Source organism: Cavia porcellus, unplaced genomic scaffold, assembly GCF_034190915.1.
Source record: "Cavia porcellus strain 051 isolate PalLab524CR breed Dunkin Hartley unplaced genomic scaffold, mCavPor4.1 scaffold_3, whole genome shotgun sequence".
Classification (NCBI taxonomy): domain Eukaryota; kingdom Metazoa; phylum Chordata; class Mammalia; order Rodentia; family Caviidae; genus Cavia; species Cavia porcellus.
Window position 1 is genome coordinate 22,882,570 of NW_026947486.1, and position 24,524 is coordinate 22,907,093.

General features: G+C 41.8%; 1 protein-coding gene across 1 annotated transcript in view; it reads left to right on the plus strand.

Moving 5' to 3' along the window:
• LOC134475429 (synaptonemal complex central element protein 1-like) overlaps window positions 1–24,524 on the plus strand; it is a 165,465-nt gene that overhangs the window by 87,302 nt on the left and 53,639 nt on the right. The gene's annotated exons all lie outside the window — the stretch shown is intronic.

Here is a 24,524-nt window from a genome sequence, read left to right on the forward strand (position 1 = left end):
GGAGACAATTTCTAAACACCTAGAAATCCTACCTAATAATAGTGTTCTTGTTTACCTAGAAGTCTGGGGAGAAGACACATAGTTTATACTAACAATGATTTATGATGGAAGATTTGGGTCCCATGGTATTAAACAGACCTCCAGAGGGGCTAAAGAATAAATTTGACCAAATGGCTGGTCAGCAATGTCTTCATGAATTAATACCAATAACAATTTTGGAATTCAGGGTTAGATGAACTTCTTCAATGTACAATATTCCATAAGTATTGTCGCACATTGTTGCTAGAAGTTAGCTGTGCTGTTGACTTTGTAAGGAAAGTTAAATTGGAAGCTCTGCATGGAATTTTCTGTGTGATTTTTCTTTTGGCTGATTTTAATCTATATCCTTCACTGCAGTAATCCCTAGCCATGGGCATATTGGCTTTCTGTGAATTCTGTGAGTCCTTCTAGCAGATTATCAAACCTCAGGTTGGTCATGGAGACTACTGAACTTGTAGTGGATTTCAGATGTGAGAGTGGTCTTGGGGAATGTTGAATTTTAGAAGTCTTAAGCTTGACTGCTATCAAGATCTGAGATTCCTTTCTCTGCTAACGTTCCGTTGGCCTTTCTTCTTAGATGAAGGAACTACCTCACAGGCAACACTTCAGAGGAAGAGACTGTGCATGTCTAATTTGGGACCCTGAAACAGGCAGCACTGTAACTGGGAAGCTAGATCCTAACCAGGCAAAGTCCTAACACCAAATCCAAGGATTACTAGAATAAAAATTAGAATGGTTATCAATCTTTTTCACACAGTTGATCTAGAAAGCCAAGCCCAACAGAAGTAAAAGATTAAAACATAGTTGAATAAGGGACATGGTAATTGAATGCCTATCCTCAGATTTATAGGGTCTCTTATAGGCACCACTGGATGAGCCCATATCCTTTATAAGCACAAATGAGCAGAAAGATAATTAATAATAAAGGACCCAATTAGGAGATGATTACTCAAGGTGCATGCAGCCCTCTGTGGGAAGGTAAGATAGGGATGCTATGGTATGTACTTAACTGAAGTATACTCAAACATGTATTTAAAGTCTCTCAAAGGTTGGCTTTGCCAAGATAATGGGATCTCTGTAGGGGCTTCTCATTTCCCAAGTTTGACTCAGTAATGATGGATCCAGCTGGTAATTTCTGAAAACTTGATAGCTTTTGAAGAAGAGAGAAGTACCAAGAAAGGGCCCTTCCAAAGAGGAATCAATCATTAACCTTGTGGGCCCTCCCCTCATATTTTAAAGAGAACTAATGTTTTAGGCTGCTAGTGAGGCTTTTGGTGTGCTACAGAGGTCAATTAAGACCTAGAAAGGGCAAAGGAGGTGATTTCTCATGGTAAGGGTTGGTTCAGGGCAGTAGAGGAGTAGTAGTAAAATAAAAAAGAGTAGACCCCCTATGCAACACTGTCACCAGGTTATCATTAATCTCAATGGTTGGGTGAGTCATCCTGAACAGATACTTGAAGTCCTCTACATGCTCACATGTACACTTGTGAGAATCCAGATTGTTTCTCATATGGGAATGTTGTTCTGGTTTCTGGTATTATTTCCAGTTCCCTCATTGAAAGGGACGTGACTGGTGATAGAGTCAGTTTTATAGCATGTTAGCCACAGGAGAACAACAAAGAGATTTAAAAGGCACTCTAAAGGCACTGAACCAATGAGAGCATAATACAGACTAGTCTTATATACAAATTTATTTTATGTTTCATCCCTCATGAACTTTCTGCAACTTAACCTAGATTGTCTGTGATTTAAATAACATTCTGATTTTGCCCTCATCTTTTTAATATTCTGGAATGATATCATTTTAGCATATAAGATTCTTTCTTTTCTGAAATATTGTCTTTTTGATCCTTTTTAACTAAAACTATACTCAAATTTACATTTTCTTTATATCACTTATTTTCTACTTACTGTTTTTTTCTCTTTTTCTGATTTTCTTCCCAAATATCAGCACCAACCTGTAGCACAAGAAAGGCTTATTGGAATCAGTGTGTAATGTGGATTATTTGTTCTTATTGAGCACCATTGCACAAATAAAAGCAATCATTTTGGTGAGTTGTCTTGATGTCCATGCAAGCAAAGCTGAATGTTAATAGTGTCTGTTTGATTAAAAAAAACAGCATAAGTTTTACTAGCTTTTGGGGTCCTGAAGAGATTCTTTATAGATTCTTAGTATCCTGAACAAAGAATTGGACAAGACCTGTGAAAAAAGATCGCTAAGATTTACATATATTGAAGGTGGGAAAGAAGAATGCTCTGCAGAACAGGTCACTGAGAAAGTTTGCAGTAGCCCTGAGGTTAATGGCAGGAATCTTTTGTGTCTCCCATTCTTCAGCTTGATGTCAAATCTAAGCTGTCCTATAGAAAACCTACTTGATTTTGTTCCAGATATAAATGATAAATGATGAAGACAATAGTTTCTGGTTGGTCCCAGATGCAGGGCTTGAGCACTGTGTTAGGTGTATATGTCCTGGAGTTCTTTGATTAACAGACCATGCCCATTTTCTCAGCCCATTTGCCCTTCCTTAATCTCCTATCTCATAAACACTTATTTTTTGAGTTTCCTTACATAGATACTATCATCAGTAAACCACATTACATATGAATTATCAAGAGACTAGTCTTCCAGGACTTACTGGATGCCTAAGTCCAATTAACAATATCAAGAAAATGATGGGCAAACTCAGAATCATTTTCCTCCTGACCAGATGGATTGAGCTCAAGAGTGGAATCAGAGTAATGGGATTAAATGTAGAACATATATGGAGACACTTCGGGATGATCAAGCAATAAAACTCGATAGCATGAAAAGACAAAAGTCTCAGCCAATAAGATCCTTAGAACTACAACAAATCACTTAATGAGAAAGTAGTTAGACGGGAGATCCAAAAGTAAACTTCATGGGCTCTTAAAACAAACAAACAAAAAAAAAAAAACAGAAGCAGCTATTGCCCTGATACATCCTGGCCATTGCTGCACTACTGTGTCTAACTGCTTTGATTATATATCTTTCATGTCTTTGAATACACCCTAAGACAATGATGGTGAACCTTTTAGAGCTTTCAGTGACACAAACAGCCCACTGCAGCAAGTATGCCGTAGTTTCACCATCACTTTCATAAAGCCTGGGAAAGAAGCCCTAAGCCACACCTTGATATTCAGTTACATATAAGTTGAAATGTTTGTCAGGTTGTGGCATTTCCAAAGTGAGGGCTTTGAGGATAGAGGTTTATACTTTATTATAACTTTATTGTTTTTGCTCCCAGGAATGGGGAGTTTAGTTATTATTTCCTTCTAGGGACTTATATAGGGTTGTAGTCAATAGGAGTACATATCTAGGCACTCACAGCTGACAGTAGCCAGTTAAGCCTCAGAAAGCACAAATTTGCTGTCTTGTGCTAGAAGCTAAAAGATCTTGGATGACTTGTATATACTCTGTTGAAAGAGCTCAGTGCCCTGGGGTTAAAACAAACCTAGATAGTGAACTTTGGGGGGCCATAATTTGACCTTTGACTTTAAAATTCAGTATCCCATTGGCCAGGAAATTGAAAATCTGAACCAAATAATCTTAAGTCTCTGTTAGAGAAGGAGAACAAACAAGAAGGCCGCCACCTGCATTTTGTATAATAGACTCATTTGTTGAGTTTAAATCATAGATGTTTGTAGTTAAATGTTGTCCAAAAAGAATAGGGGTTGTTCTGGAATCCTTGAGGAAGACAATCAATGTAAGCTATATGTTTTAATCTATCTCATGAGTCTACTCAAAGACAAAAAAGAATTGGGACCGGGGAGCCATTTCAGATGCAAAAAAAGCATATTTAAGGTCCAAGACTATAAACCACTGGATATTTGAAGGAATTTGACCCAGCAGCAAATAGAGGCTAAGTACTACTGGATGTGTAGAAATAACTACCTAAACAGTAGTCACTGTTGGATTTTTATGGCAAAGAGTTGGAGTATTTCAAGGTGACTAAGATACTAAAAGCCCATTGTGAATGAACTTATTAGAGGTGTGGCCCTGCTCAGGCTTCAAGCTAAAGGACTAGTTGTGGTATGAGAAGACATGAGGATCTTGTAGTATAATTACTAGCAGGATAGCAGTAATAGCTTTTCCAGGCATATTGGGATTCATACCTGAAGTTTAATAGAAAGGTTAATGAGGATAGAGTCATTTTCAGCATTTCTAAGACAGGCAATCACTTGCTATAATTGTGGAGTTGCTAGGTGAGCTAGAGATAATTTAGGCATCCAACTTTGTTAATAAGTCTCAGCAAAGTGACAGAACTGGACATTCAGGCATTACCAACAAGGCATGGGCAAGGATAAAATTATTTCATAAATAGTGCAAAGGAGGAGTAGAGCTAGAGCGTATGGTCACCAGAGTCGCACTGTTATCCCAAACCTATTGAGTTGAAAGCCAATTTTCTGTGATAGGAGAGAAAACAATATAATAGGCCCCACAGTTGAGGAAGCCAGTGATCTTACCTGTGACCCAGTGTTATCCCAAGCTCCATCTTGCTGATGCTGATGAGGCTGGGGACTGACAAGAGCCTTGGGCCTCCTTATTCGAGAGACAAAAACTGGGACTCTGGAGCAAGGGTCCTTTATATCTTGGAACAAGAAACCCTTCAATAAGCCCTCTGTCTTGCTACATTTAAAGGCCAGGACATCCAGCATCAGGACAGTCTCTTTTCCAATGGCTATTCTATCACAGACATGATACTTATCAATTAACTTGCGTTCTTTAGGATAATATTTGGTTCCCGTAATAAATTAAGAAGCTCTACATGCTTTTTGTCCTCCTGCTCTCATTAATCTTAGTTTCCTTCCCTCCTCTTTGCTCCTCTTCTATATACAGGTTATTTAAAAAAAATAGAAGCATTTAGTAGACCATCATAAGAGTTTCAAGTCCCACAGACATCTTTTTTCAATTTCCTCTTAGTATCTGGAGCTGACTGGGTAAGAAACCAGTCTTTAAGGGGGAGTCAGCCAATAGGTAAGAGTCTGTCATAGTATGCTTTTACATAGCCTTAAATTTTAAAGATGTATAGTTGGGTTTTCATTTGGGCCTTCATCAATGGTAGCCAGTGTAGAGTGATTTATAGGTTTGACTTTATTGGACTTTAACTCTTCTAAAATCAAATTATAAACTGTCTGCAGTTTATATAGCATCACAGTCAACATGACGGCATTTAGAAGGATCTGTAGGGAAACCTTTGGACCCTATAGGGTACCTATGTATGTAATCAGTGTATGTCCCTTGTAGTTACTCAAGGCCTTTCAGAATCTATGAGGTCTGTCTCAGTATAATGCTGATTCCCTTCCAAGGGAGTTTGAAACTATAAACAAGATGTTGGAAAACAACTATATATTTCTCAGAATCTCCTGAAAAACTGCTAAAATCCTGCTTTATTGCTTTAGTTCTTGCATACAGAAATGTTGTTGAGCTCTAACAGGTCCAAATACATTCAATAGCTCCTAAAGAGAGCATATACATACAAATGAAGTCATAGCCTTTGCTCAGAACCTCAAGTAAAGAGGAACAGGCCACTTTTTTCTGAGTTTTGAATATTAGGGTTATCCTCCAAGTTAGGATTTAGCTCAAAAGATAGAAAGACATCCAAACAAAGCAGGTCCATTTTATCCATGAGTGCTATTACATCTTAGTCTAATTTACATTGGAAACATAAGTCAGAATTATCTTGCAAAGAAAAGAAAGCTGGCATATAAGATACTTCTGATCACTTTCCTGCTTCTTTAAAAAAGACTAACTAGAATCTCATAGGATTCACCTGAAGGGCAAGTCCATGAGACACAACTTAAGGAAAAGAGCATGTGGCTCAGTGAAAGAAGGAAATAAACTAGCAAGAGTGGCAAAAGGTATCCATCTTTGCCTATCTACAGACTACGGATTAGGTGTAACCTGTCTTGTCCTCATCCAAGATCTAAATGGTTGGCTAGTCTCGACTGGCCTCAGTGCTAATTTTGCAGTTACTGGTTGACAACGATGCCTTTCATCAGTTTGTATTCTGCTAATATTTGTGTGGAAGAAAGCTCAATATTCGTTTCCCAAAGCATAGACTGTAGCATATTACCTATAATGAAAAGATTATAGCTGTTTTGGAATTCAATCACACATAGAACAGAGTTAATTGATACTCTTTGACCGGCGCAGCCCCAATGAAACAGGAGACAAGAGACGCTCTTGTGGACGACAGTTAACTGCTGCTTTATTCATGCGGGCTCTGGTTTATATATTTGGCCGTGACCAATCACAGGCTGCCACGAGGAAGCAGGGCGGGAATGGGATGCAGGCTCCGGCTACTATATCCAGCTGTGGGCAATCAGGAGTTGCCACAGAGTACGGAGTGAGCACGAAGTGCGCACGGGTTGGCTAATTTAAAGAGGGACGTAGCGCATTGCGGAAGCTGGCGTGGTCCTTAGTCCCGGGTGGGGTATGGTATGTTGAGCGCCTGCGCCCAACATCTCCCCCTTTCTTTATAACTGACGCAGGGTCTCCAGAGGTCGGTGCCCCTCGTGAGGTGTCATGCTGCAGTCATGACAGTGCCTCACTACTCATTGGTGCTCTTTTGGAGGGGGTGGGAGTATTGTTTTATGAGCCCAACCCGCATGCTCACTGACATGGGGACTGGGGTGTCTCCTGGCCAAGGACGACACCCCCTGCGATGCTTTGCTCCACACCTGCGTCATAGCATGGCGAGCCATGCTGCCGGGCTTTGACCAGATTCCATGATCAGCAATGCTTGTTTGATACTTTGTCCCTATTCCTTTGTCTGCGAATCCGACAGAGCAGAAGTAGAGCGGCAAGTGTAGTCATGGTAGCCAGAGCCCCCATTCCTGCCTATTCCTTTATGAAAGCCAATTGGAGAGTTGGCCCAAGCTGGATCACAGGAAACTCGTCTGAGTCCGCCATAACTGGAACCGGTGAGAACTGGAGTACCTGCATAACAACAGCTGAAAGTGCACTGTTATCCCAACATTGTAACACATAACAGGTTGCGGTGGAGCAATTTAGAAAAGTCATTGTCTGCAAGGGCCATACGAGATGCAAGAAGGAGGGGAAAAGGAGGCTACTAACCAGGGGAGTTGGCCAAGGTGCCATGGTTAATGGGAGTTGTGGGTGTACTTGCTTGGTCTGGCTTGTGAGGCTCCTGTTGGTTCCCCTGTTCTGTGGTTGACGTTTCCTCTGGGTCGGGGTCTGGTGGTTTGCAGGGACGTATCAGGTGTTCCGGGACCCAGACAGGTTCGCTGCCTTCTTCCTGCGGGAAGATACAGACCGCCCCTCTCGCCCAACTAAGTACTAGGCTGGGGCCTCTCCACACCCCATGCAGGAGGTCTTTCCAGCGTACCCAACCATGTTTGGGTGCGACAGGGTTGGCATGTAGCTGTGCTGGCATGGATCCTTGTGGGTTGATGTTTACAAAATTGTAAGTGAAGAGGGCAAGATTTAGTCTGGCCCTAGGTGTCATGCCCTAGGCAATACCCTCTTTTTGTTTAAACAGAATAGACTTGAGGGTTTGATGAGCATGCTCAACTATGCCTTGGCCCTGAGGATTATAGGGGATTCCATGTCTGAGGGACACCTGCGTTTTTTGGCAGAAGTCAGAAAATGACTTGCTGGTGTAAGCAGGGCCGTTGTCTGTTTTTAACTGCTTGGGTTGTCCCCAGGCGGCCCATGCCGCCAGGCAATGTTGAATGACATGTCGGGCCTGTTCACCTGTCTCAAGGGAGGCGAACATCACTTGTGAGCAGGTGTCGACGGAGACATGCACATACTTGAGATTTCCAAATTCTGGGATGTGAGTAACATCCATTTGCCAAATGTGTCCTGGGAGGAGACCGCGCGGACAAACGCCACAAGAGGGCGCCACATGACTAGTGACACACGTGGGACAGTCTCGCACTATCTGTCTAGCGTGCTCCCAAGTGAGCCGAAACCTATTCTGCAGAGTGCGAGCATTTACATGAAACCGTGTGTGGAACTCTGAGGCCTGCTCTATGGCTGACAGAAGGATGTTAAGAGGGCGAGTAGCCGCGTCAACCATGGCATTCCCGAGAGCTAATGGTCCGGGAAGGGAAGTGTGCGTGCGAATGTGGGCAGCGAAGAATGGCGCAGTCCTGTTTAGAATGAGTGTGCGGAGCTCTAGGAAAAGAGCATGGGCTTTAGAGGATTCCCTAATTGGGCCCGAAATTTCCAACACTTGTAAGGCGTTGACAACATAATGTGAGTCAGAGAGCAGGTTGAAAGGTTGTGGGTACTGTTTAAACACTTCTATGATGATTTTTAGCTCTGTTAGTTGAGGTTGATCAGGCGCGAATTGGACAGCTACCGGTTGGTGACCTTGCACAAGGTAGGCACCAATGCCTGTTTTTGACCCATCAGTGAATATAGTAAGTGCGTGAGGAATGGGTTTTGATGATGTGAACTTCGGGAAGATTACTGGGTGTTCTTTCACAAAATGCAAGATGGGGTTATTGGGGTATTGGTTATCTATAGATCCTTCATAGGTGCACCTGAGGATAGTCCAGGAGTTTACACAGGACACCAGTATTTCGATCTGTTGTCGGGTATAGGGAACCTTAATGGAGTGAGGTGGGTGACCGAAGTGTTGCATACATAGTTTAACACCTAGTAGCGCTAGATCAGCCACCATTTCTGGATAATAGCTGATGTTTTTGGCTGGTGACATTCTTGGGTGGATCCATAATAATGGTTGCTGTTGCATAAGTAAAGCAGTGGGTTGAGAAGCAGATTGCAGAGTGCACAGCAAAATTTGGACTCCCGGGGCAGCCCTCTGAAGGGTAGCCTTCTGAAGGACTCGCTCCACTGAGCCAATGGATTCTCGAGGGGTCAGGGGTCAGAAGTCTGGGTGACAACAGATTATTATCCCTTTTCAGCAGATCATACAAGGCTCGCAGTTCACTATTGGGTATGTTCAGAAAGGATCTGAGCCAATTGATATCTCCCACGAATTTTTGCAAATCATTAAGTGTTTTTATCTGATCAGTTCTAAGATGTATTTTTTGGGGGGATATATGGTCCGGACGGATAACTGTGCCCAAAAAGGATTGAATTGTACCCTTTTGAATCTTTTCTGGGGCCATGACTAATCTGTGCCACCTTAGGGCTTGTGTCATGGTGATGAATGCTGCATCTAATTCAGCTTGTGACCTATGGGTAAGGAGGATGTCGTCCATATAATGAATACATTTGACATGTGGGTGTTTTTTCTTAATGGGGTCTAAAGCCTTATTCACAAATAACTGACACATGGTGGGACTATTTTTCATTCCTTATGGTAGAGCTGTCCACTCATACCTCATATCTATGCCCTCTTGGTTTACTGTGGGCAGGGTAAACGCGAATCTGTGGGTGTCCTCTGGATGTAGCGGGATGGAGAAAAAGCAATCTTTAATATCAATGACAATAGTAGGCCAGTCTTGTGGTAGGGCTGTCAATAATGGTAAGCCCCGTTGTACTGGGCCCATTATCTGTATTTGAGCGTTTATGGCTCTTAAATCATGTAGGAGCCGCCATTGGCCTGACCTTTTCTTTATTACAAAAATGGGAGTATTCCAGGGTGACGTTGAGGGTTGGATATGGCCTAACTTTAATTGCTCTTGAATAAGTTTGGATGCGGCTTCTGCTTTGTCCCGTGGTAGGGGCCACTGATTTATCCAAATGGGGTCATTAGAGACCCATTTCAATTTGAGAGGGGCAGAAGCCGAGTCAGTGACCCCCACTAAAAACCCAAACCTTGCCTCTGAGCACGTGGTTGTGCCTGGATGGGGAAAGGCCTTCCTTGCAGGTCTTTGCCTAATCCTTTGCCTGGTTCATACCCTTGATTTTTAAGAATTCTCCTGGCTGTGTGAGAATATTCATTGCACAAGGTCAAGTCTAGGGCAGAGAGCACTTCTCTCCCCCATAGGGTAACTGGAAGCTGGAGAACATAGGGTATGAATTTTCCTGAGTGTCCCTCATTGTCTTCCCATTTAATTATCTGACTACTAATTTTAGGTGCATGAACTGATCCCAAGCCTTGCAGTGTTTGTTGTGCCGTCTGGGTAGGCCAGGTTAGTGGCCAGTCCTTTTCAGCTATAATAGAGCGGTCTGCTCCTGTGTCTAGCAGTCCGGATATTTTTCGCCCATTGAGTGACAACGTTAGCATGGGGCGCTCATCCAATCTAAGAACGAGGGTGGCAAAGGCTGGGTCTGATGATCCAAATCCTCTGTCTCCTCTAATACCAGACAATGATGGATAGTCCCCATGACGGCTGGATAACACTAGCATCTGAGTGATGCGGTCTCCTGCCCCTATGGCTACTGGGCCTTTAGGAGCCTGCATCATCACCTTTATTTTTCCTGTGTAATCAGAATCTATAACACCCAGTAAGACCTGTATTCCTTTCATGGAGAGGGATGATCTACCAATTATCAACCCTACTGTGCCTTCCGGTAAGGGGCCGGACATATCTGTCTCTATGGCCTGTATCCCCATTTTCGGGGTTAATACGAGTCCAGTGGTGGCACAGAGGTCAAGTCCCCCTGAACCCGGAGAGGCTCTCCTCGGTTCTGACCTGCCCATGTTGGCGTCATTGGCAGTGTCTGGTCTACCATATATTCTCTGGCTGGGTAGAATCAGGGGCCCACCCCCTGGGGGGGCCCCCCATCCCATTTTTTGGCCTCTCTGGGTTACGGCCCTTACCCGTGAGGGGCAGCCCATTTACATCAAAGATGGAGCGGCACTCCGTGGCGGAGAAATTTCCCTTTTTACATCTGGGGCACTTTCGGTCTTCAGGAGGGGGGGGGTTGTTCTCTTCCGAGTCCCCAAGATGGACAGTCTCTTTTTATGTGTCCCTGTCTGTCGCATTTGAAGCAGCCTTCTTTTGGGCAGGCGCCATTCTGTGGCACCACTCTGCCTTCCTGACCTTCTTTAGTTAGCTTCATTAACATGGCTGCCAAACCTGAGTTGGTTAATGGCCCCCCGATCTCCCGACAGAGTTTCATCCATACCTCAAGAGGCCTATTTTTGTATGGACTAATGGCAGAGCGACATTCTTTAGTACATTGCTCAAAAATGAGCTGCTTAATGAGCGGCATGGCTGTCTCAGCGTCCCCAAAAATTCTCCCTGCCGCCTCCATCATGCGGGCCACAAAATCTGAAAAAGGCTCGCTCGGGCCCTGCAAAATTTTTGTCAAGTGGCCTGAGACTTCTCCCCTAGCCGAGACCCGTTTCCATGCTTGTATGGCTATTCTATTTATCTGTGCATACACCTCTTGTGGAAATATCAGCTGGTTATTGAGATACTGCCCTTGTCCTAGTAACATATCCACGTTCCAGGTGGCCTGATTGTTCTGGGCATTAGCTTGGGCCTGTTCTGTGGCAAGTTCAACATTCCAAGCTTTCCAATCAAGATATTAGCCTGGGCTGAGCACTGCCTTGCACAAACTGGCCCAATCAGCAGGTGTCATGGCGTTTCCTGCCAGGGCTTCTACTAGGGACAGGGTATATGCCCCATTAACACCGTACATGGTGCTGGCCTCCTTAAGATGCTTTATTGCCTTTATATCTATAGGCAGGTGGGCTCTGTTTCCCTGAGCATCTACAGCAACCGGAAAAGCCTGGAGAAAACGGCCCAGGCCTCCTGGATCCTCTCTTTTGACTTGATGCCAAAGGTCTTCCTGGAATGTCCCAGGGGACGTCTGGACCCGTTGCGGACAGCTACATAGCTGATGGCAGGGTCTCCGGTGAGCATGATAATCTGCCGGGTCGGGAGGTAGAGCCGTAGGTCTTATACGGGGCGGCCCTGGGATCCCGTATTTGCTTTCATTGACCCATTTACTCTGAGAAATCCTGCGTTGCAGCTCATTTATGGCCTCAGAGTAGGGCCCTCTCGACTGCGTGTGTGTGACTTCCCCTCTTTCGGTGGTGTCTGCATCCACCATTTTGTAGACTTCTTCTTCCTCCCCCTCATTATCTGATGAGTCCTTTGTTTCTGGGTTGGGTGGGGTCACCTCGCCTGCGGCACTGGGCTCACGAGATTGCTGGTGGGAGGATTCTGCCTGATGGTAATCAAGCGCCATGGCGCCAGCCCTTATATGGTCATGACAAGAGATGTCTGCGAGGCAGCTTCTCACCACTGCCCAAAGGGGTCTGACTCCTGGCTCCAGGAGGCCATTTTCTGCTGCAAAGTCAAGATCTCTCCCTAATTTATCCCAGCTGGGGATGGTAATGGACCCCATGGGACCAAACCAAGGTGCTACCTTATCGACCTGATCTAGGAAGTTTTGAATTTGTTCTTGTTTCATTTGTAATCCCTTTTCTCTCAGTAAGTCGCTTAAGGCGACTGACAGTGGCTGAGTAGCCGTGTTACTCATGTTAACTGGAATTTCAAGAGTTTCTTTTTATTTTTTATTTATTTATTTATTTTTTCTTTTTCCCTTTTTTTTTTTTTTTTTTTTTTGTAACAGGGACAGCTTAGTCCCCGCACCCCTTTACGGCACCCCCAAAACCTGCCTCTTTACGGCACTGGGAACTCTCTTTACGAGTTCCTCGACCCTTGCGACGGGTCCGCCCAAGGTTGCCCGATAGCCCCCGCCATCCAGCCCCGCAGCCCCTGCTGCCTGTTGCGTAGCCCCCGCTACCAACGTTGAGCAGTTTAACCTGTCAGCCCCCGCCCGCCGAGTAGCCTCCACTATCGGCGCTTGACGGTTTTACCTGTTAACGTCTCTGTTCCGTCAGAGGGAGAGGTTCCCCGTACTGTCGGAGAGAGGGTCTCAGCGATCTGGGAGAGAGGGTCTCAGCGCTCCCCGTACGGGCCACCAGTTGACCGGCGCAGCCCCAATGAAACAGGAGACAGGAGAGGCTCTTGTGGACGACAGTTAACTGCTGCTTTATTCACGCGGGCTCTGGTTTATATATTTGGCCGTGACCAATCACAGGCTGCCACGAGGAAGCAGGGCGGGAATGGGACGCAGGCTCCGGCTACTATATCCAGCTGTGGGCAATCAGGAGTTGCCACAGAGTACGGAGTGAGCACGAAGTGCGCACGGGTTGGCTAATTTAAAGAGGGACGTAGCGCATTGCGGAAGCTGGCCTGGTCCTTAGTCCCGGGTGGCGTGTGGTATGTTGAGTGCCTGCGCCCAACACTCTGTACAGAAAAAAGAACACTCTCAGAATAAGATTACATATCATGGGAGAGTCAGCAGAGCTATCAGTATTATGTCATCTTCTGACCAAAAGTGATATTAATCCTAAAAATGGTGAGACAACAGAAACCTTAAAGCCTAGACCCTGGTATGGAATGACAGATAAACTGAGGGGCGCACAAGCCAGCCTGAAACATTATTTTGCCTATAAGGACACCTTAAATCAGGCACAAAGTGTCACATATTGAGGATCACTTCCAAGCCAATGGACTGCTGCAGCACAGAATAAACAGAAGGGAAGGAAGGCCCATGATCTTAACTCCAGAGACAGAGGCAGTGATGATATCTCATCTTTCCACTCAGTGAATCAGCTGTCCATATCACAACACTGAGGATACTATCAGGAGCCTCGTCCTAACCATGATGAGATCATAGCACAAGAAAGAACTGGGCAACAGACATCAATTCTTGTGTCTTGGACAATATATTTTAAATAAGACACATAGGTCACAATATAAAATATTGGTAGTTTATTGAAAAATTAGAGCTTTTCAGACAGAGAGAGAATACACTTTTAAGCATGAAAGTGGACATGTCCCTAGAATACAGTTGCACTGAATGAAGTCTTGGGCTGCATTATATGATTAACTCTTGAAGGATACCTTTTCCTTTTTCCAAGGTCTTTTTTTTTTCAAATAAAATGTGCTGTTTACTTACCAGAGAGAAGTAGGTCCCTGTTTACTTCTTAGGAGGATGTCTCTTTTAGTTTGTTTTGAAGCCCTAAAGTTTGTCCAACCCCTCATCCATGGCCTAGACTTTGTAAGAGTTCTGAGCTCTTCCAGCATGATTACTTTCTCTTGAACTAAAATTTGAAACCACAGGCTTCTGTAGTTTCATCTATAGCTACTGATTAAGAAAGTAAAAGAAAGAAAACAAAAAGAAATGAAGAAAATTATTTTCATCTTTGCTTTTTAAAAGACCCCCAACTACTTCTCTCCAGGCCTCTTAATGACTTTCTTACTAATAGATAGGGTGAGCACACGAGCACCTTCTGGCTTGGGTGTTCTCCTCAATGCTCTGTCAAGATCTTCATTTACGCTCCTGACAGGACCCATCTCTTCCTTCTGATTTAAGGTTTACAGCCCATACCAAGTCCAAACTTAATAGCAAAGGAAGTGAAGAAAGAACTCAATAAGACTGCCCTGAAGGAGGGATCTCATTGTTGAGAGCAGAGATTGGATTCTATGTGGCCCCTCTGTTCTAGGGTGGGTTGCTCTTCTTTGTCCTTACCTTGACTCCTATCAGGGAATGATTCCCCTCCCATCTACTGAATTGAATATCTCCAAAACCAACTAGGACCTCACCATCATGAGACCTATGCTAGGTAGTGAGGAAACACTTTTTTCTTACTACCCCAGCCTGAGGCCTTTCAGAACTGACAGAGGAGGTAGAACTTAGGTGCTTTCACTGTTTCAGAGTAGGGGTCCTCTAAGTACTTACTCAGGGACCTTAACTGGACTCCTGGAATGAAACCGATCTCCTGGTTTCTGTTGCTTTCAATTCTGCCTCCTTGGCAGAATTGGAGGCAGATCCACAGATCTCACCTCCAGGAGACTTTGAGGAGGAAGTGCAAGACCTTCATCCTGTATGTCTCCAAGGGGCAAGAACAGGTACTACTAGTTTCCATCTGGCCCCCAACCTCTGGTGTCAGTACTGCCTGTGCCTTCATGCAAGGGTTAAATCTTTGCTGCAGTTAGGATCTGGAGCCCTTAGCTGAGCTGAGGCATCCCCACCTAAAACCAAAGCCATTGCCTCCTAGTCCTGTAAGGAAGAATGAAGGAGCAAAGCTAGAGTCAGGTGACCACATCTACATGGGGTCTCACAGGGTTGGTAGAAGGGGTAGGAATAATAGAGATCTATAGAGCCTTATCTATTCCCCACATAAAGAGGTTTCCTGTGCAGAGTAATTCTGTGGCCTTTCAAGAACGCAGTCAAACACTTTCCATTTCTTCTTCCCTTTTCACATATAACTGGATTGATTTATAGATTTGTTATTCTTTTCCATTAATTAATTGATCAACTCTTATTCCAGAAACATCCTGCTTTATTGTCACATAGAGTTTTTGATCACTTACAGCATTTCCCCTTCATTACTTTCTTTTCCTTAGTACTTTTTAGGTTGTGTGTTAATCCAGATTTTCTTTGAAGTCACTTATAATACTAAAACTTTTCTCACTTAAAGTAGGGTTTTTTAAAATGTAGGTTTTATTAAAATATATGGATATATGTTTAGATTTTTTTCATGGGCTTCATTAAAGTTTTACATTTTCTTTTTAAAAAAAATAAAACTGTTTTTCATAAGATTTGGGTGTGTCTAGAAGACTGACTTATAAATTGCAGACCAAAGTGAGAAAAACCACCTTGGTTGTGGATGGCATAAACCAATGGGCTTGTATCCTGGATGGAATAAAAGAGAAAAAAAAAAAAAAGAAATCTTCTCTTTCACTTCTTTGGAGAAATTCCAGTCTTGTCTTTCCCATTGCCTTTGGATGATCATCTCCACTTCCTTCAGGCTTACAGCAGACTCTTCAGCTTTCCAACAAAGACCATTTTCCAACATGGACTTTCGCCAAACTCTACAGTGAGCTCCATGCCTTCAAGCTCCAGCTGAATCTTTTAGCTCTTCATGCACGAATGGCCTTTTTCATTCTTCTGCCCCTAGTTCCACAGGAGGGCATTATAAGCCTACTTTATAAATTTTTCATACTAAATCAGTTCATTTAGTGAACTCTAACTAATATATTGATATAATTCCAACTAAAATACTTTTTTTTGTCTTTTTCATTTTTATCGGTACCAGGGGTTGAACTCACGACTGCCTGCTTGCAAGGCAGGTGCTTATACCACTGAGCTAAATCCCCAGCCCCCTAAAATATTTTTTAAACTTTTGATATTTTTCTACAATTCCTTTAGATTTACTTTGTCTTGGTAGATGATAAATATTCTGAAAATCATGATAAACATTTGGTTTTCTGTTCTTTGTATCTATTTGGGTTTTTTTTTTTTTTTGTATTTTTAGTGAGTGTGTATAATTTTCTATAAAGTATTAACCTAATTTGTCAATGGCAGGCATACACATTATCTTACTTTACTTGGAATTATCCAGGTGGCTCAACTATCTTATATACTACTGTTTTCCATGTGGCTATCACATTAATAATGTTTTATCTTATTCCAGATTACTGAGAGACTTCATTGAGATTGAATATTGAATTTTCTTTTTTCACTGGTTTAGGTGACCACTCCCTCAGATGAAAGTATTTCTAGTTGAAAATAAAATGGCAAAACATGTAGGAAGTGATGAGCTGTTGGGAAAAACTTCTCCGTGTATCTAGTGTTTCTAAACATCTTCTGAGCACAGGACATTTAGAGCTTTGTTTAAGGATGTTTGCAATGCTTTTCCAGGTCAAGGAGCATATTTTCTTACAAGTCCAGTTAATAATGATAGAGTTTCTCAGCCCTACCCAAAGACATTCCAAGGAGTTGAAGTTAATGTCTGTCACTATGTCAGAGGACAGGTTTGTTTCTTAACCCAGATAATGAAGATAATGGCTCCCTCCAGGGAAAAGTATGGTTAGGTTTGCCAGCAATTCCTTGTAAGATTAGGGGATTCCCAAACTCAGAGTTCCTCAGCTGTGACACAGACCACCAGGTAGACTAGGCAGACCAGGAAAACCAAGATTAACCAAAAGTTTAAGCTGTCATCTGTGTCTGAAGGAATAAACTATAAATCCATTGGAGCTCATTGTCCGTCTTAGTTACTTTTCTCGTGGTTGACACAAAATACTCAACACCCAAAGTTGAAGGGAGGAAAAGGTTACTAAGCTCACATTTTGTGAAAATTTCAGACTATACTCAGCTGTCTCCAAGGCCAGGTGGCACATGATAGAAGGGCAAGAGTTCATGGTGGTGGAAGACCGCAAATCAGGCAAGAGAGCTCAACATAAGCCTCTTTCTGTCCCTTGTATTATGTCCAGTCTACTGGGATTAGGGTAGATGGATCCAGCACCCACCCTTAATCCCAGCATCCTAAATCCCAGCACTGTACTATGAAGCAATCATACACTCTACATTCAGCTACCTCCATAAAGCCCTATGACGAGCCATAACACTGCCAATGACAAATCACTTAAGAAACATGAGAAAACTTATATGAAAACCAGGTATCAGTAGTCCTTGCTTCTGGGAACTGTGATAAATTGTTGAGGTACAATGAACATATTTAGTAACAAGAGCAATTTTGGAACCACTGAACATGAGTGGAAGGAATAAGTGTTCAACAGCAACTTCATATGATGTACAACAGTGGTGGACATGTTGGGAATATAGGGGGAAAAATAGAGTACTGAGTCAGGGTAAGAGCTATTTCACATTATAGTACTATGCTTGGTTTCATGTTCCAAGGTAGACAAACTCTAATATCTATCTCCACCTCTAATGCATCACTTCAGCTCAATTCCCAAAACGAGGAAGATTTCTAAGAAATTGAAGGGTAGACACCTTGTCTCCATGGAACTTATACATGCCCTTCTTCTACTCTCAGACTACAGTAAGAAAAAATATTTCTGTCTTCTCATTTTGTAGCCTTTATAGAGTAGATTTGGACCCATTCCACATACTGGCCACCTACAAATACAGGAACTGCAAATCAGCTTGACACTGGGAGAAGGCAGAAGAATGGATAAAGGTTAAGGTATTCAACTGAGTTCAGCAAGTGCCTTTGAGACTGCACACCCACTCATGGTGCCATCTCCTGGCACTTGCACAAACTCAGCATCATCTGGTCTCCTGTACCTATTCAGGGATATTAAGCGGTCTTTCTAGGACCACAAAATGGCTTCTTCACTTCTACACATGGTGCTCAGCATCACCAACAGTGAATAGCACTGACTAGTATATGTTTTAGGATTACTGAGCTAGACGTCATCTACAAACCTAAACTAGTAAGAGGGGCAGAGAACACAGGAGTGCCTTGGGCAGCCCAAAGTTAACCCCCAAAATTTCTCAGGCACAAATCATCCCTACTCTAGATAATTCTGAACACACAGGACCCAATATGTTGAAGTTGAGTGAGCTACTCATGTTAAGGGCAATAGCACAGACAGAGGTTCCCATGCGTATGAATAATGAGTGATACTGTAAAAAGTTTTGCAACAGGTTAGTAGAGAGGGAAGTGTGGTCGAAGAGGAATGTCTAATTAGAAACTTAAAGCCCACATCTTTTCTAGTAAATTAACCTGAAACCTCTATGAAAGATGCAAAAGGCACAGGGATCATAAAAGCTGTGTAACGGCACCTCTAAAGTTGAGGACTTTGACACAAAATCATGGGATTTACTATTACATAAAGTATGGGAAAGTCAAATACCTAAATATTTTTCATGAAGGTACACTATAAATAATAAGTATATGGCATATTTGCCTTTTCTCTTTTAGCTTTTTTATACATTATTTTATTTAATTTTGAGATGGGTCCCTTATTTGCCCAGGCTGGTCTGTAATTCATAATCCTTTTGCCTCAGCTTGTGAGTAGCTAGAATTACAGGAGTGCACCACCAAGCATGGCTCTTCAGCAAGATTTTAAAGTAATACAAATACAATTAGGGAAAACAAAGAAAATTACATATGTCCTTGTAGGTGTATAGTATTTGGGACTAAACTCTGGGTGCTTTATCACTGAGCTAACATACCCAGTACTTATTATTTGTTTTGAGACAGGGTCTCACTAAGTTGCCCAGGCTGGCCTCAAACTTGGTGAGCCTTAAACTCTCACAGATCTGGTATTGCAGATATGTACTACTGCACTTGGCAAAATACACCTAAGTCTTAACCAAGCTGATTATTTCATAAAACGAATAGCAGAAGTTGATCCATGTGTCTGCAATGCGGTTTATTTATCCTTTCCACTATTAATAGAATTTGAGTTGTTGCACTTATGATCATTAACCCTTCTGTGACCACCCCTTTCATGTCCTTTCCTGGATATACACTCATTTTTTTGGAGAATATATTACAACAATTAAACCACTGAGTCAGAGAATATGCATTTGTTCAGCTTTAGTAGATACAATCGAATGATTTCCTACATAGTTGTGCTGAATTTTACTCTCACTGGGCACATGAGACAGAACTGATTGCTCTATATCCACTTCAAATGAGGTATTTATTCTTTATTTTAGCCACTTTGTTTTTTATGTAATGTTATTACACTGTGATTTTATTTTATCAATGAATTAGCAATTGAATATCTTTTTATAACCCTAATGATTAATAATTAGAATTTTATGTAATTATTGTCCTTTTATTATATAAGAATTTAATATTAACTTTAGAATGTCACTGGATTTTAAACTTTCACTTATACTATAGATCACAAATTTGACAGTAGAGTATCCTAGCCCCAGTAACTTGGCTACCCTGATATGCTTGAAACAAATTTAATGTTCTTCTCATATTAGTACCCAAGTTGCTTAAAATGATGCTACAATTAAGGTAATTATATTGTCCAAATACAAATTTAGAGAACTGGTTTAATAGCCATACTTCAGTAATTTACTCTTCCATAACTGTGGGGTACTCAATGTATCCCTCTCAGTCATTTACATGTACCCACATGAAACTTGTTAGTTCCTAGTTCCTTTATTCATCCTGACACTCAACAAATACACTGATATTTCATTGGCTGGCTATCTTATCAAGTTTGATCTATGTATTCATTGTCTGATGTCTAGGTCTCCTTCAGACTACTCCCTACCCTGTCCCTTTTGCCCAAGGCTGAGACTATCCACTGTCATTCCCAAGTTCACTCTTCTGCTGTCATCACTCTTTGTCTCAGTGATTTTCATGCCATCCTGATTAGAGACGCAGTAGATAAACGTGGGTTCGTGGTCATCAGATGATAGTATTCTTATGTAAAAGTGGGAAGCAAGATATTCTTTTCAGTTTTTATTAGTGAAATCACTTTACCCATCTAACTAAATTTCAGGATGAAAGGATAACTCTTAGAAGGTTCCCAAACTAGAACTATTGAGACTAGGTGATTCACACAGAGCAATGTTTTTCCAAGACTACAGATAGCAAAGATGAAGTTCTAAATGTTTGAGGGACACTTTGAAGTCCACCACCTTCTCTTGTGCAATTTGTTTTGGTGGGTTATAATATGGCATACTCCATTTGTCTATCTCCTATTCCAGCATTGGAATCCTGGGTTGTAGATCATGTATGTTTGGCCTTAGTAGGTCCCACCCAACAATTTACCAAAGTAAATTTACAATTTTATCCTCCCTCCAGCCTGATGTTTCAGGCTGCTTCACATTTTTCCCAATACATCTTATTTGCCATGATTTTGGTGGTGTGATGGGTGACTAATTTGAATTTCCCTGGAGATTAATGAGATTGAATGCATTTTCATACTAATGCCATTTTGTCTTTGTCTCTGTCTCTCTGTCTTTGTCTGTCTCTCTTTCTGTGCATCTCTGTGATTGTCTGTCTCTGTCCCTGTCTCTGTGTCTCTCTGTCTCTCTCCCTGTCTGTCTTTCTCTCTCTCTGTGTATAGTGGAGATTGAACCCATTACCTTGTATTAAGCGACATTCCCAGTCATTTTGTTTTTATTTTGAGACATCCCAGCTAATCTGCAGAGTAGTCCAGATTGGACTCAAACTTGTACCCCTCTCACCTCACTCTCACTGCTGCCATGCCCAGCTTCCTACTCTATACTTTCAATTTCCATATCAATTTTAACAACCATTGTCAATGCAACAAAAATATCTGGGATTTGAGATGATTATGCTGTCTGTAGGTTGATACAGGGAGAATTTTTAGCTTTAACATTAATGGCACTTGTAATCCATGATTACAGTACACTCATTTGTTCAACATATTTGGTAACTTCTTAGAATTAGGGTCATTTTAATTAGCATAAAATATTTATACAATGTACAAACTCTATAAATATCACTAACATTTAGCTAAATCAAGTAGTCTTTATTTTTATATTTTTTATTCTCTTGGAATCTTGTTTTCATTCCTTAAAGACCTATTTTCACACTTCACATGTAATAAGATGCATGTTGTATGTAAAGAGCTTATTGAAACACACATTCTGGACTTCAACCTGCTCTGAAGTTTCTGAAGCAGAAGGTAAGGGTAGAGCCTAAACATCTACATTTACCACAGTTCTGTTGAAATTCCAGGGTTAGTGTGCAAGGGATCATACACAAAGAAACCCCACCTTAAAAAAGAGACAAAAAACACATTTGGCCAGGCTATGTCTTATGTATGGAAGATGCAAAAGTGTGTGATTGTAGTGTACTTTCTCCAGAAACTCTCAGGATATGCTGGAGGAAAAACCACAGGCAGATGACCACAGTGCATCACACAAAGTGCCTTATTATTTTATATTGTTAAACCTTGAACTCAGAGGAGGCTTGCATTCTCTTAAGAAAAGATAAACAACATAAAGATAGTGGGTAACTGGATAAGTGACCACTTATTGAGTAAATATCAAGAGATTTTTCAGGCTTGCTTGTGTTCATACTGGAGAAGTATAAATTTGTAGTTGTAAATTTATGATTAGAAATTATTAAAAATATAGTTATCCTTTTTATGCCTGCTCCTTCAATTCAAAAACATGAGAATATGCAAATTTTTCATAACTATTGTATTTCTGTTGATGTGATAAAGAAATATGGCTGTTTCAAAACATGTTATTAGGGAATGAGTCTTCAAGATAGATGATGAATACATACATGTACATTTTTCAGAAATGGTGGCCACATTCATTTTGATGTGGTAATTGAGAGACAGTGGAACATCTGTCATAATGTTTTATATCATTTTAAAGAGATTTCATGTTTTACTGAGTGGTGCTTCCCCTAACTTCTCACAATCAGAATTTTTCTGCACCCCTTGCAACATTTCAGGATGAGAAATGAGATGAGTTGCCATTCATCCTTAATCTTGGCACCTGAGGCACAAGAGCATACAGGAGGAAGCTAACACTTTGCTGAATTGAGGCTTGGCTAATTCACCAGCAGAGGTTTTAGTGCATGTTAAATACATAGACTCATGGATTTCATTCATGGGTGATTTTTGCAGGCATATAACACATTTTGATAATTTTTAACTCCATTACCTCTCTTGCCTGTTCCTCCACTCCTTGTTCCTTCCCTCTTTTCTAATAGTACCCACTTCTACCCAACTCCCCTATGTTAGAGAAACCATATAGTACTTGGTCTGTGAATCTGGCTTGTTCTATTCAACATGATCTCCAGTTCTATTCATTTTCTGGAAAATGACATGGTTTCATTCTTTGTTATGACTGAATAGTGCTGTCATATTTTTCTTTATTCATTCATCAGTTGACAGGTACCTCGATGATTTCATGGCTTATCTATTTTGAATTGGACCAGAATAAATGCGAATATGCAAGGGTTGATGTAGTGTTAATTCTTGCTGGAATATGCCAATGAATTGTATGACTGGATCAAAAGGTATCTATAGTTTAGTACCTTTAGAAGTCTTTATACTGATTTCCATAGTGGATATATTAATTTGTACTTGTACCAACAGGCTATAAGTGTTCATTTCTTCATACATTTATCTTCTAGAATTTATGAGGACTTGGGAATTTATTTCTAATGATAATTTCTTAGTTTCCAGGACAGATTTTTCCAGAAGAGATGAACACTATGAGCAGCTGTAGAAAGCTGCTACCACAATGAGGAAGTTGCTTAATTGAAGTAATAAGAAAACTGACACTAGGTGTGACAGTTTTCCAGAAAAACTGAATGTTAGTACTGGAATATCACTGAAGTTAACATAAAGTCAATAGAAATTTTAAACGTGAAAAATGGCAGGATTGATACAGTAAAATGTAGGAGCAGTTTTAATATTTGTTTCAGTTTTAGGATTCGCTTACTTACTATTGTTGACTTTGTTTTGTTCTTAAACATTAGTTACACTATCAATTGTTTTGTACATTGTGTTTACATGCATCACAGAATGCAAAAGTAAGTAGTCAAATGTTTTCTCCATTACTTATTTGCATATAAATTACAATACTACCTTTTAAGAAATATTAGCAGAGTTATTTTAGACAATTTCCTAGTTTAGGTTAAATTAAAAAAAAAAGGTACCACGGTAAAAAAGATATGATTTTAGAGGCACAACGGGGCTGGCCTAGACCCAGGCCCCCTCCTGCCACTCGCACCATCTCCACAGAACACCTCGAGGGACCAGGAAACTCCAGCCAGAGGCACGCATAGGACTGGGCCAGGTGCAGGAATTCGCCTGCAACTCCACCATCTCTGCAGACCATCTCCCAGGAACCAGGAATTCCAGCCAGAGGTGTGCATAGGGCTGGGCCAGAAACGGGCCCCTCCCATGTCCAATAGTCCTGGCCACCCACCTCAGGATGTAGGGACTCTAACCTGTAACGCACACTCCATCAGTCCCACTACTGCAACTGGGGACACCCCACCTAGCATTGGACCTAGCATTGCTGTTGATCTTCAGCTCCCACACTTCCCCCCAGAACCTTGGACTGCAGTGGATTAATCATGCAGTATTGAGGGGAGACTCAGTAAAAAGAACTCAGCAGGCTTCCATCAGTGATGTGAGTTTGCCCCTAAAACAGGAATAGAGTTTGCCACCTTCAGTGTGTAAATGGGAACAACACAGAATCCCCCTCCAGAAGTAGGCCATTGGTGAGCTTGGCAAGTGGGTGGGTGAGTCCTTCCTCCATACCAAAGAATATCAGTAAGGTTGAGGAGGATGCCAACAAGGCCTCCCCCAACCAGGAGAAAATTAAGGGGGCCTAGGGAAACCCAGAGACACAGTAGGGTCCAAGAGGAGACAAACACTATAAACAGGGAGATCTGGTGACTCTGAACAACCTGAAGACATAATAACAGCAAGAACTAGGGGTTCATTTCCATCAGTACTCCTAGGCTTGTCAGCCTAGGAAAAACATAGGACTCACCCAACAGGCCCTACAGGGGGAATTCAGGTAACTGGCTCACCTCTTCATCGTGGGACCCAGCAATTGAACGAACATCAACCTCAAATTAGGACCCCAAGATACACACTACCAACAGTTGACACTAGTGGGACTGAAGGACCAAATATTAACCCAAATGTGGAAAATGGAAAAAAAAAAAAAAAAAAAAAAAAAAAAAAAAAAAAAGCAAAATGCAATCTCAAACATCTAGCCCAGAAGGAGCAAGTACAGGAAACATTGAAATAGAAGTCTTTAA